Source organism: Notothenia rossii, assembly GCF_949606895.1.
Source record: "Notothenia rossii genome assembly, chromosome: 8".
Taxonomy (NCBI): Eukaryota; Metazoa; Chordata; class Actinopteri; order Perciformes; family Nototheniidae; genus Notothenia; species Notothenia rossii.
The window spans coordinates 28543162-28555490 of NC_136906.1; the positions used below are offsets into that span (position 1 = coordinate 28543162).

Here is a 12329-nt window from a genome sequence, read left to right on the forward strand (position 1 = left end):
GTCTTCTTGACGTGAAGTAGTGATGATGATGACGTGACGTCATCAGCTCGCGCATTATAGAAGGTAAACAACACCGTAGACTAGAGTGAACGTGTGGAACTCACACAACGAACATTTCTGCTAAAGACCGGGTAAAGCAGTACCCCGGTGTTTTTCACGAAAGTGGGGGGAAACTATTCTGCACCCCGTGCAACTGTGTGTTGGAGCATACGTCTTAGAGAAAATCGACAGTGACGACCCACTTTGATTCATTCAAACATTCGAAAATGCTTTCTGCTGCTGCGGACAAGAAAGCCAAACAACTCACGTTCACCGAGGCATCAACCTCCAAAACCCTTTCGAGGGCTACAAGAAACGAAGTGAGTAGCCTACAAGATTTAAGCTGGTCAGATAACGAACGAGTAAATGAAAACAGAATGAGGCGAAGAAGTGTGTGTGTGTGTGTGTGTGTGTGTGTGTGTGTGTGTGTGTGTGTGTGAGAGAGAGTGTGATTAAAATATCCCCATTGCTTTTACAATAAACAAACATTGAATGTGTTTAATTGAATAGGAAAGGGGTTTAACGTTAGTGGCAGGTTGTGTGTGAGAGAGAATAAATAAGACAGCCCAATATTTTAAAAAAAATCTAGTCTTTTCCGCAACTTTCCGCATACTTTCGATTTTAACCCGCATAATCAAGGATTTTTGCCCGCGTTTTTCTGGAGGGTCTAATTATAGATGTTTGGCTGTGGGTTGGTTGCACCCAACAGCCTAGTTATCAGAGCCAATTCGCACTGCCAGACATGCAAATATTTTTAACATTTTGATCGAGAAAAGGAAAGACTTTAAAAAAAAAAAATGTAAACCTCAAACACACTTTCATAAGCCTTGACATGTTTTTGTCATTATCGCTTAAAAGTGCAGAAATTTCATTTTTCGACAGAATAAGCTATTTATATGCATCATCGTACAAGTAATATAAGGATGGCCAGGACGTTGCAGTCAGGCTGTGAGGATTTGCGGTACCTCCTTCTCCTTTTTTCTGTTTGTTTGTCTATCTGTTTGTCTGTCTTCCTGGCTGGGCGTGGTTGACCTACTTTCCGTTTTCCACCAACTCACCTCCGCTGCTGTTTCTCATCATCACTGATTACCACCACTCACCTGCTGCTGCTTAAAACCCCAGTTCGATCATCAGACTTCGCCAGTTCTTCGTATACTCACAGTGGTAAACTCCAGTTCCGGCTGACTAGATTTTCTAGTACTTTTGTATACTCTTCCTGTTGGATTTTTTCGTATGCTAATCCTGTTTTGTTTTTTGCCTGTTCCAGGAACTCCACATTCCATTCCGTCCTGCCTGCCATGTCCAGCCCAACCTCCGTCTCAGCCCTGCTCCACGTTCTCCACACTCTGTTCAGAGTTTGCTTTGTCCCCTGCCTGGTTTTTGTGGACTTATTAAATCCAGTCTTTTTGACACTTCACCTAAATCTCCGTCCCAGTGTTCTTGCATAGCGGGTTCTAGTTTTGTGTCTCTTTACGAGGAGCTTAACACAGGCTTGGCGAGAAACTGATTACATGTAATGGGATTACGGAATCAGGATACAAAAAAAAGGTAAATGTATTCCCCTATAGTTACATACACAAACACGTAATCAGTTACTGTAACATTTCTAAACATAAGGGTTTACTCGCAGGATTACAATATTACTATAAACAAAAAACAGCATATAGTGTTTGTTGAAAAAGGATCAGATTGTATTTCTTCTCTGTAAACTGTACTGTTCTGTAGGCTAATACTTAAAGTTTGAATCTGTATATGCCTACTGCCTGAATTAGCTTTATGGTTTTCAATTTATTCGGTTTACTTTCTTTATTTTAACTCATCAGGTGAAACTATAAATTCATAAAATAGTGTGTGTGAGCTTAACTGTATGTATTAAACTAAAATAGAGCATTTTCTGTTAACTCAGATTTTATTTCTGCTTTTTTAAACTGTAGTATGTGCTCATGTGTTTCATTGTTGGTGTATAAAGTACTGCCTGCACATGCTAAATGAAAGGCAGGTTTTTCCTTTTAATACAATAGTTTCTGATCCTCAATATCTTGGTTTCTTTATCTAAGGTCACATTGTTCTGTTGTCTTACATGATACACTTAAGTTATACAAATGTTTTTGTTACTTTGTTTCTCTTGTATTTATTTGCATTGCATTTGATATTGAGGTAATCCAAAAGCAACAAAATATTTTGAGGTTACATTGCTGTTAAATTTGATACTCAGATAACGTTACTAATAAGATTTTCTTTAAAGCTAACTAGTAATTGCAACGGAATACGTTTTTAAAGTAACCCTCCCAACCTTGGTTGCGCTGTTACAGGTTGATCCGCGTCTAACACTACTGTAGGCTGGTCTTCAGGTAGAAGCTGTTATCTTCAAAACAAAACACATTCCTGAAACCCACCCAACCTCAGAGGACACGTATTCCTTTCTTTACAGTCCCATCTGTATGTCCTATCGATCACCTATGTGTGTGCTGTGTAAGCTGTTGAACCCAAGCAGGGGATCCATGAACATTTATTATGGTACAGCAATCGATTGAGGTCATGCTGCCCGGCCTGCACCATCGGCCACAGAGAAACAAATACGGCCTTGCCGACAAATCTTCCAGTGCGGCTCTGACAGCCTCATAAAATTACCACTGATGTCCTCCTGCCTGGGAGAAAGGATTCATTTTTCGAGGGTCTCATTCCACAGAAATTAAGATGAATGGCTTTTTGTGCTCTCCATAAGTTTGCAATTGTCTAGTAGGGAGGCATGTGGTGCAGTGGGTTGTGCGTTAGTGTTCGGATCACAGGTTCAAACCCCACTCCAGTCAGCATGTCGTTGTGTCCCTGAGACACTTCACCCCAAATTGCTCCTGTGGGGATTGCCCACAGTATTGAGTATGTAAGTCGCTTTGCATAAAGTCTTTGGGAAGGTGATTGTTTGCAGCTTGGCAATATGTAAATGTAACCTGGAAGTGCATAAATGGGTGCTCACAGAATGATGATGTGCTTATTGAAGGTCTCTGGTGAGAAGTAAAAGCAGGCTAAAATTCTAAGATGTTAAAGATTAGGGCATTGGAGAGCACAGAAGAGGGTGTTTTATTTATTTTTTGGCCAATCATTTGTCCTGCAAATCAGCAAGTGCATTTCTCTTCCCTGAACTCCAGGGGGGGCTCATGCCCTGACCCCCCCATCAGGAAAGTGGAGCTGATATTGCTTCAGGCAGCATGTTTGTGGTGAGTTTGAGAGAAAAAGGGACAGACGTGAGGCACCTGCTGACAGCCTACACTGGTCTGTTAAAGTCAAGTCCGCCTCACTGCTGTTTCTTGTCCTGAATAGCAGCGTGACCTTTCAGAAATCTAAACTTTACACATCCTGTAGACATCAACAGCGAGGCTCTGTGCTATGAGAGTTGGGCAGGTGGAGTACACGTGTTGGATTATGACCAAGGTCGGGCAAGGTCAACACTGATGCTTTCCAGCATGGTCACAGTAGGAGAAGAATAAATTCTCCAGTGGCCATTGTACCGTTTGCATGTTAGAGGTTCCTTTAATACCTTTAGTGATCTGCATTGTCAATTAAACTCTATGTCATGCATCATACATCAGGGTTTCCTACACATAGACTTTACTTTGGCGGGCCGACCAGGTATATTAACGTCCGCCAAAGTATATTTCGCGATCCATTTAGGTTAAATCATTTTTTATCCGTCCGCGAGCACGACGCTATCTGCCATCGATTAACTACCCCTCCTGTACCTGTTCGCTCTGCTTTTCGCGTGAAGGATCTGCTGTATGCGCTCTGCAGTAACTCCGCTGCGAGGCTCCGGCAAACAGTTCATGAGCTCATGAGCGTTTTTTGTTACTCTTTCATTTATATTTCATATAGTACAATTTTCGACAACAGTATGCTTCCTGTTCTTACACTTTCTTTTGAAATGCCCCAAGTTTGGTGTAAAATAATTGGACCGCTGTGCAGACGTCCTCACTTCAACCCCATCCAACAACTTTGCAAAAACTAGAACAGCAGCTAGACCTTATCTCCGAACATCAGTGTTGAACCTCACTAGAGCCATATTTATACTCTATACTATACTCATACAGGCAAAATATGTACTCCTCAATGCCAGGAACGAACTGTAAAGTAAATGTCATAATAGTTGACATATTGAATCGCTTTAACACAATTCTTATAGTCCGAAACAAATCAAATATAAATGTATTTTAATAAAACTGAGGTAGAAAGGTTTAACATCATGTGGCGGGGGGGGGGGGGGGGACTTAGGGATTTTAGCCTTTTGCAGACCATTTACATGCACAAAAACCCATATCACACACTGCAGGAAAGGGAAAATCCAAAAAAGCATAATATGGACTCTTTAAATGCAACAACTTGAAGAGCCTCTGGCATTAGGCACTACCCATTTTCTACAGCACCATTCCTTCTTGCTACTGAATGAGAGCCAATCCCTGCAGCCTTGTTCCAAAGTCAATAGAAAGATTGAAGCTAGAAGAGTGGAGGCAGAATAATGCCAATGGTTTTGGAATAACCTGTATGGGTTTCCGAATATTTTTGTTCTTGGACTGAACAGGACCAACATGGCCGTTGTCTCTGATGGGTCAGTTGTAAATATCGTACATTCACTAACCATAACCCTAACCCCAACCCTATTCACATACAGTGGATTAATGTACTTGCACACCCATATATGCAAACATCCTGCATCTTAAAGCTCTTATTTCAACAGATAAAGTCAATGATACAAAGTAAAAGGTGAGCACTGATTCTGTTTGTCCCAGAGAACGTTTCAAGGACAAACCTGTTGATGTGAGCTGCAGCAAGACACGGAGTGGAAAGAGAGAAGCCAAAAAAAAAGAACAAGCTGACAAATGAATGGGTCCCGGGGAAGATAGAGGAGAGATGATACATTATACTGTGATGGCTGAAAAAGAGGCTGTATTATGTTGTATAGTTGTAAAGCAGAGGGAAGGAAATACATGGGAGGGGTGGAGGGAGGGAAGCAAGGGAGGAGGGAGAAAGAATGAGTGGATAAATCCTTACTACATAATGATTAGAGCTCACAAGCCCTTCCTGTGACACGGAGTGTAGGAGTAGGATTACAGCCGGCCAGTGAAGCCAGAGTGACAGATCTGCGGATGGAGGAAGGAGGGGCGCAGGTAGGAAAAGACCAACAGGAACATCAACTGCGGCTAAGTGCAGACCAAACAAGCAAGGTGTTTCGAGGGGAGGCAGGGGGCGGAACAGCGCAAAACAGACATTTTAGACGACATTCCCAAACTCCAGTGGCTGACTCGCATCTGTCCCCCTGCCCCGGCCATCTGTCGCCGGTCGCCAACAGCCTCGTCCAGGGCAGCTGGATCCTTTTTGTCTTACTTTGATGGAGCGGCCACAAGAGCGCAACTCGCACCAGAGGAGGGCGAAGAAGGGAGTCTGGGAAATTAAGACGAGGGTCACCCTGCACAATCTGTGATAGATGGGACTCACAGCGCGGACAGGTGTCTCGGCCGAAATATGGAGTACATCTGTGTCTCTATGTACTGGGCAGTGACAGGCAAGGACAAGGCTGAGGAGTTTGTTTTGCGCTGATATATAACATGGTGTAAGTTTCTGGCAGCTTCCGGAGCTTTTCTGAAGTGTCAATCTCCAGCCAAGCGAGGAATTATCTGTTCCCCAGAGGTGAGCAGCTGCTGAAGACCTTAAAAAAGCAACGGCTTTACACACAAATATGCACACTGACAGGTTTTTCCTCAAAGCATTCTGGGACATCTTACCTGAACACCTGAGATAGCTGTCTCGACTTTAATTCTCAACGGGAACATTTAGCCGAAAGCTTAAGTGCGACTACAGACAGCAACAATTTGGTCATTTGTTTCCTTTTTCCTTCTACTCCTCCTCTGGCACCTGTTCACTTTGATCTCCCTCCATCATCCCATCCATCCTCCTCCTCCTGCTCCTCCTCTTCTTCTTCCCTCCCCTCTTTTTCACCAGCGAGTGATAATGTGACCTTCTGCCAAAGTGCTGGAAACCATGCTACCGACGCAGCGGGCTCCTCTGTTGCTGCCACTGAAATAGACTCAAACAAGTGCAGGGGAAGAGGAAGTGAGGAGGGAGAGGACGAAGGAGGGGAGGAAGAGAAGAAGAGGGCCAAAGGGGAGAGAAAGAAGGATGAGAAAAAGACAGGAGAGGAGGAGGTAAAAAAAAAAAAAGGGGAGAAAACGGGAACAGGACAGCTGAAGCAGCAGACACGGGATGAGTGGTGACGAGCCAGGGCTGGATGTGGATTGCCGACACAGGTAAGATCACCTTCATCTTCCACTTAGTGCTGCACTTAGATGTGTCATCACTTTACTCTCCACATTTATCTGTCTGCTTAAGGTTAAAAATCCCCAAATGCTGTTTTTCCAATTTCAAAAACTGAGTGTAGAAATGCTTTCTGCTTCTTTTTGTTTGTGTTTGAAGAGGTGTTGTAGTTTTAAGTAGCACCCCTCTCCTTCCCCATCCTCCCTCTTTCGTCTGAATGTCAATAGAGGAATTGTCTGAGCGCAGAGGATCAGATCAAAAGCGGGGCTCGACAGGATCCTTGTCGGGGGGATCAGACGGCACACTGTGTTTTGCTTTTGTGCCCGCTGTAGGTGTGTGGTGGCTGTAACTGTTGCTTTAACTCAGCGAGCTACCGGGGGGATTAAGCAGAGCGGATCGATGCGTCATTGTAAACAGTTAGAGCAGCTGAGAGGGGCTTTGATACCTGCCTGCCGGACCCTGGATGATGCCGCTGCTGCATGGGAAATTGAACTGCCACTGAAGAGTGACTTTTCAGGATGCCATAGAAGGAGAGGTTCCTGTAATTACTGAATGATCCGTTCTGGCACTTTGGCACCATGAATACAGAACAAGTTTTCTCTTTTTTAAATCCTAGTTTGTTATATCTGTAATTGGAATGTTGAAAGTGATTGACATGTCACATAATGAATGATGAACAGGAACTCATCGGATAGCTTTGTAGAGGTGAGGGACCTTTTAGGTTTACCTCGAAGAAACAATCAAGGTGTGGCGATAAATAAAAAGGCAACAAAAGAGCAGCAGAGCAGAACAGGGACAAAGCCATATTTCCTATCAACACTGCCACATGATTGCGGCTAAATCATCAGCGACAAAGTGTAATAAAACGTAGAAGCAGCTGCTTATCAGCAATGTGTGTCCTGATTAGACATTGTCAAGGTGCCGTCTGCACTGCGAGCTCAACACACGGCTGAATCCATCCATAACAGCTGATGTGACTGAGTAACAGGCATTTTATCTCAAAGTACCAGTTAGATTATTCTGTCATGGACCGCAAACGCCTGCCGAACTGAAACGTGTTGGTAAGAGGTATGAGTGTGAGAATGAGAGGTCAAGGAATGTATTGAAATGTTGATTTGATTGGTTCTGGCACTGGGACGTCCTATACTGTAGATCAGAGTGATGGTTTCCAAGAATTCAGTCTCATTTCCACTTATTTGGCAATTATCCAGCATTTAATCTAAAGGCTCAGTTTACCCTAATTACAAAATAAACACATCTTACTTTGTATCTGTAGTTGTATCTAGTCTGATACCGCATGGAGGAAAAACATGTTTTATCTACACAGCATACAAATGTGGAACGCGTGCAAAAGGATCTTCAATGGGGGATATGTAATTAAAATAATCACTGTTAGGATGGGTTAGATATACCTGCCTGATTTTAAAAGGGCAGTTCAACCAAATTACAAAAACAATATTATCTTGTTAGTCTTTAGAAAAGTGATTTCCAACATCTAGGGTAAGGGTTAGACAATCTTAAATCTTAATGAAAGACTCTATTAAACTATTAGAAAGAAACAATCTGAGAAGCATACATCTACTCACAACTGAAGCAATCTCTAAGAAAAATATTCGTGAACGGTTTCTCTACAACGGAGTTTGAAAACCTTTTAGTTTTATGGCCAGATCAAAGAGAGCCTACCTCAGCATAGGTTGCATATGTCTGGTGGTTAACTGTTTCTTTCAGATGTATATTATTTCATTCCTGAAGCAAACAATTAATTTGTGATTCATAAGATGTAGGAGTGTGTCCAAAAAAACCATAACTTTATCTTTTAAGAGACTTTTGACAAATTGACACTAATAGCATATGAATTCTTGATCCATGACTAAACCCATGTTTGTGAGGTCACAGTGACCTTTGACGACCAGATTAAAAACAGTTCAAGTCCAAGTAGATGTTTGTGCCAAATTTGATGAAATTGCCTCAAGATAAAAGACGTCAGACACCAGCAGTTAGTGGCGTTAATTATTGCTTATTGGTTATAATTTTGACAAAATCTTCCATTCATCCATCCCTCCAGGTGGAGGTTTAACTCTGCCCTGATGAAATGTGCTTTTTCTCCATTGGCTTGAATAAAAGGGAGCTTAGAATGAGCTGATGTGAACAGTGTGTCACCATTTAGGCAGGTGAAAAATGGCTGTTCATTATGTTATGCCAACCATATCCTAGTTCCAGTAATTGGATGTAGTTCTATGTATATGAGAGCATTAAGCTACAAGCATGTGTGTGACTGCGAGTGTGTTTTTGTGTGCACGCCAAGGCAACATGTGATAGGAGAAACAGATGCAAGGATTCTCAGCACATCACACAGCATGATGCAGCCAAATACACACACACACGCACGCACGCACGTACACACACACACACACACACACACACACACACACACACACACACACACACACACACACACACACACACACACACACACACACACACACACACACAAGGTCACACACCATTGACCATGATGGAGGAGTCTGCTTCTGGACGTCAGGCTGAGGGAGGAGCCTGATCAATAACACAGCTGAAACATTCAGTGATTAAGCACATTTATTTGGTTTTGGCATCACACCCGAAACACCACTGTAAACTGTGGAGCTGCAATGATTAGTCCATTGAGAGAAAAGCATTGCCTACTATTGCAATGAGAAAGTAATGATTATAGTACATTTACATGCAAAAATGGAGACCAAAATCCAGTCTTAGCCTCTATTTTAAAATGTAAAAAAAGTATGATTTTATAGAAATATTAATCTAGAAAAGGATTTGCAGATGAATTGATAGTAAAATGAATTGTTAGTCTTAATATGTTATAGTAAAAGGACCCTCATTAATATAATACCCTCAGTAGAGAAGTGAGGACAAAACGACCTTACTGTCAAGGTTAACCTCAGATTGTCCTGACGAAGGTAGCCGTGGTTACGTAAACCTGACATGTTAACACATGCATCACTTACAGTTTGTCATGCAGGGTAACTAGTCTTGTAAATAGATGTTGATATAACCTTAGAGACAGCTGTGATCAATTACATTGTTACATTACCAGGACAGGATGAGGCATCGCTTACTTTCATTACGCGCAGGAATTTAACACAAGGGATGCAATGATAATTAGCATTATTGATTAATCTACTGATCGTTTTGTCAATTAATTGTTTTGGTCTAAAAAATAGAAGTTAAAAATGTTCAATGGTTTTGTCTGTCCAAACTCAAGGATATTTTCTTTAATGTGAAATAAAACAGTGGAAATCTACATATTTGAGAGGATAAAAACAGCATTTTTTAACATTCCTTCTACTAATGAGTTATCTATCAGCTGACTAATCATTGCAGCTCTACTTTACACACACACACACACACACACACACACACACACACACACACACACACACACACACACACACACACACACACACACACACACACACACACACACACACACACACACACACACACACACACACACACACACACACACACACACACACACACACACACACACACACAAATTCATTTACATAGTAATTAACTTAGCTTTGCCTTTGGGTGTGCTGTTAAAGTCAGTGTGTCACACAATCTGTATTTATCTGATGTTCTTGCAGTGTAACACATACTGAACATGGGTGCATTGCAGCTAGCAAAGCCTCCTCCCATGAATTTAACTTATTAATCATTATTGATATTTTCATATTTACATGAACTCTAGTGTTCTGCTTGATGTTTGGCTGAATCATTTTAGTCAGTCAACTGATGCTGGATGCTGCATTTGCTGTTTTATTCATCCAGTGTCTCCTAGCTTACTTAATAAAGGATGTGATATAATTTATGCTTGTTGTTTGTCTAGTGGAATTACAAGAGGACGTGGGTTGGAGAGCAGAAACGTGAAGAAAGTTAACAAAAAAACAGTCATTGACAAGATATTTTGATGAATGACTTCAACAATAAGGTGATAATGAAGCATCTGAAATAATCACATTGGGTTGAGAACCTGGGATTCTGACACTTTAAGTGATTTAAAATAATAATGAATCTGTAATAAAAGTTGTTAGAACTTGAACTGATGGAAAAGAAGAAACCAACAGCATCTATAGAAACAACTAAAGTAAAAAAGTTTGAAACATGTGGTTGCCAAAGATGGCTTAATCACAAGAAAAAAGATTCCTTAATAGCGCCCAATCCTGGGGCAACATCCTATTAAATGAGTGTCGGACTTACAAGGAAAATGTCGACCTGCTGAGTTGTTGTATTGGAGCATCTTTGCGTCTTTGTGCAAAACGACCTCTGGGTTTGTATCTCTAGGTTAGCAGCTGCTTTGTCAGCTGTCCAGCTCTTCCACGGACACTTAGTGCCTTTGTGCTTAATCAATTCTTAAAAGACCGAACCTCACGCCGTCTTCACTGTCTCTGCAGATGAGTAGGAGGGAGTGGGAGGAGGCTGACAGGACACAGGAGACAAAAAGCAGGAGGGGTTGGGCGGACTGGCGCAAGAGTTTAAAAAAAAAATTGGGGTAAGCTTGCATAAACAACTGTTTCAAATGGGTATTGTGCTGATTGACAGCCAGTCACAAGCATCAAGGGCAGTCAAATATTTACTGCGGGGGGCGGGATGGAGGTTGCAGGACATCAGAGCAATTTATCCAAGGTCATAGGAGAGGAGTAGTAAATCTCATTCTGAATCAGGCAATCCTGCGACAACATGTGATCCTTTTTCGCGCCAATTTGAAGGGCCACTTTTACGTGTTGAAGTACAGATCAGTGTTGCGATAATGCAGGTGAACAAGTCCTTGTGGTGCTCTCGTACTATGCGGGGCTATCTGATGAGATCTTAAACTCGGGGCTGAAGAAGTCTGGCAGGCTGTGTTGCTCTCCCTCCCCAAGTTTATGGCTGCGCTCACGGGCACAACAGAGACTCCCGGCCCATTTATATTCATGGCGCATCGCCGCTTGCACCTCGTCTAACGTCCTGTCCCTGTTGAGAAGGAAAACTGACACGCCGTGGGCTGAAGAATTGGTTGTGGTGGGGAGGGGGGCATCGCCTCTGTTTCCCTGTCATTCTTTTGCCTCTTGTGGATACCGATACCAACCTGAGTGTTTGTGCACTTGTGTGGCACGGGTGGCTGCATATGCAATATGTAATACATGAAATTGATTAGCCTAATTGCTTTCTATTCAACGCTGCATGTGTGCCACTTCATTTTTCACAATTAGCCCCGAGCGGCGACACAGTGGGGAGCGTTTCAATGAAGGATGATGACACCGATAACCTTAGAAATGAAGCCTGCAAAGTGGAGGGTGGTGGGGAAGAGGTACGTCTCGCAGCGTCCAAGCAGGAAGAGCAGTTTGACTTTGCGTGATGAATCTTAACTAATCAGGCTGGATGCTCTGCAGGAGTGTCTAACAAAAAGTGACAAGGCTTCCTGGTGGTTCAGTTGGCAGAGGCAGCTTGAAATGGTGACGTAGTTTAGGTTTTTATTCTGGCCTACCTTTGTCACATCTCTTCTATCCCTTTCCCAATCCCTCTTGTCACTCTCCGTCGACACCTAACAAATACAGCCAACATGCTCAGCAGACCTGGAGAGCTGTGCTAAAAACAGGCACAACTTTTGGCTGTCGACTCATACTCGGAGTTGCATATACACCCTTCCCAAAATATGAAAAATGGTTTTCACTCTCCTGGAGACTGTTTATCGCGGCAAAAAATCTATACATCATCTGTGGAGAAAACTGTAAAAGCTGAGTTGTCTGAGACATGCTCTGATTGCTTTCCATTGAGCAGTTTTACATGCTTTAACAATTATAAGGACACGACCTGTCTGTCACTACCACGACACTGAGTCAGGCAGCCAGACAGCAATAACAGCAAAAATGCTCTGGTACATGATACTAAGTACTTATTTGTCTGGTAAGTCTTATTCTATGTTTTTTTTTGTTATTCTCATACAT

At 42.4% G+C, this 12329-nt stretch overlaps 1 protein-coding gene and 1 long non-coding RNA gene across 3 annotated transcripts in view; both read left to right on the forward strand.

Annotated features, from left to right (window-relative positions):
• The first annotated feature begins 1054 nt into the window (after positions 1-1054).
• Positions 1055-2153, forward strand: LOC307014542. The gene is made up of 2 exons (XR_013801245.1): positions 1055-1203; positions 1307-2153. It is a non-coding gene; the product is annotated as an uncharacterized lncRNA (long non-coding RNA).
• Positions 2154-5116: 2963 nt separating this feature from the next.
• Positions 5117-12329, forward strand: part of grin2ca (glutamate receptor, ionotropic, N-methyl D-aspartate 2Ca) — an 89425-nt gene continuing 82212 nt past the window's right edge. For both annotated transcript variants that reach the window (XM_079643357.1, XM_079643356.1), the window contains exon 1: positions 5117-6332. The gene's annotated coding sequence lies outside the window, so the exon portion shown is untranslated. The remainder of the gene's footprint in view (positions 6333-12329) is intronic.